Source organism: Nomascus leucogenys, chromosome 6 (genome assembly GCF_006542625.1).
Source record: "Nomascus leucogenys isolate Asia chromosome 6, Asia_NLE_v1, whole genome shotgun sequence".
Classification (NCBI taxonomy): Eukaryota; Metazoa; Chordata; class Mammalia; order Primates; family Hylobatidae; genus Nomascus; species Nomascus leucogenys.
Window position 1 is genome coordinate 54,551,231 of NC_044386.1, and position 1,983 is coordinate 54,553,213.

Consider the following 1,983-nt stretch of genomic DNA (forward strand, 5'->3'; position numbering starts at 1 on the left):
AGACAGTCTCTTGTCATGAACTCTTACTTTCAAATACCATTTATATGGAAGTTACTTTACTGGTGGGCAAACAGAAAGCCAAGTTGAAGTCTTACTTTTGGAAAATAGAGAATCAAAAATTTACTAATCAATAAAAAAAGCAGGGAAAATCCCTGGTAAAGCTCTACAGACATAATTATACCTTTGTTTTTTACCAGTAAAAGAGAAAAAAACAGATGTCTAGAAACTGGTGCCAAATCAATGTGAAAGCTTTGGTGCTTTCCCTAAACTCCTATCCTGAAGTAGTGCTTTTCAATATTTTTCTAAAGAAAGATTACTCTGAATTCACCAAGGTTGTCACCCCAGTTCATCCCCCTCTTTCCTTGTTTCTTTCCATCTCCAAGAAATAAAAGGGAAATGTAGATTTTTTGTCCAGTGCCACTTGGGAAGGGGCCAGACTCGAGGTGTGAAGAGCTACCTTCTACCCTAGCTCGAGAGGGAGGAAATGACTGCACAGTTCTTTATAGTTTTACCACACACATACAAGGAACAAAAATCATCTGGCAGTTTTAAGTAATAGGTACATACCTTTACTTCATAAATTAAACTCCTTATAATAACAAAGTTAAATCAGATTTAAAAATATATATAGATGGGGCCTCCCTATGTTACTCAGAATGGTCTCAAACTTCTGGCTTCAAGAGATCCTCCCAGCTTGACCTCCCAAAGTGTTAGGATACCAGGCATGAGCCACCATACCTGGCCCTAAATCAGAATTTTTTAAAAAATTTTACTTGAAAGAAAAATGGAAAAGGAAAAGGTTCAGCACCAGATTGTTGCCCTGTTAAGAATGTCTAATGTGCATTTAAAGTATTGGAAAGCAGGCATTTTTACCAAAGAGCAATGTCACTGTAACATATGAACTACAATTATGAACAGAAAGTTTTAAAATAAAAGGGTACTCATGGAAACCAGTGAAGAAAAGAAACACCAGCAATTGTTTGACACAGAACAGTGAGCAGGTACTTTGGGAGCAATAAACTGAAAGATGGACAGTGGTCCCAGATCTGAGGTGGTTGTCTGGCCAACTCTCTTGGCTCCAAAGGGGGAAGAATACAACTGGCAGGATTCGAGAAGAGGGCATCTCTGCAGCTCCTGGCAAGTCTCTAGTTTTCACTCCAAAGTAGATGTGCTTTCCGGACTTCAACAAGGTCTATCAGGAGGATTTGCTTTCTGATATGTAGGAGTGAGGCAGGTAACCTAAGAGGATAGCACCTACGATAGGGAAAATCCAATATGGCCAGAAACTTTTGCATGCGTCATTTTTTAAAGGATCCTTGCTAACAATTACCAGGTTTGAGGTCACTCAAATGGACAGCACCAATATAGTACTGCTTTAGCATTTCTCTGGCATCAGAGGAGTGGCCTACATCTTCAAAACTTTCAGTTGCATCTGCACCAGCTTGTTCCAGCAGAACTTTTCTCTGCCAGGGGGATCCTCAAAGTGGGGAACATTGTAGAGTCACCCATGGATCACTAGCCACAGTTCCTTCAAGGAGTTTTGCTTCACCACCTCCTCCAACTGGTAATAGGTGGTGGAAGTCCCTACCCCCTGCCCTTTTTCATCACTGCTGCTAGCTTTTGCAGTCACCATTGGACTGGAAATACTGCCTCTCCACTGCTAACTGGGCTTCCAAGACTACCTTCCTTGAGGAGAGCCCACAGCAAACTTTTCCTAAAGAAAAAGAGTTCTTAAAATAAGATTATTCAAAGGTATCTTCTAACAAAATGATTAGATAATTATTGTTAGATCCATATATATGTATGTATGTATTTTATTATATGCATGTTTGTATGTTTTTATGTATGTATGTATTTTTAGCATTTTTACTCAGCTGGATGGGCAACCTTAGTGTCCCAGAATTTCTTAATCTCAGTTAGGTCTATCAAAAAATTATTCAAGTGTTTTATCACAAATCATAATTTTGCTTCCTAGATGAAGGT

The 1,983-nt window shown here is 39.1% G+C and overlaps 1 pseudogene; it reads right to left on the bottom strand.

The window, feature by feature from the left end:
• Positions 1-1,195: 1,195 nt before the first annotated feature.
• On the bottom strand, positions 1,196-1,639 carry LOC100601398 (annotated as a pseudogene).
• Between the last annotated feature and the right edge of the window lie 344 nt (positions 1,640-1,983).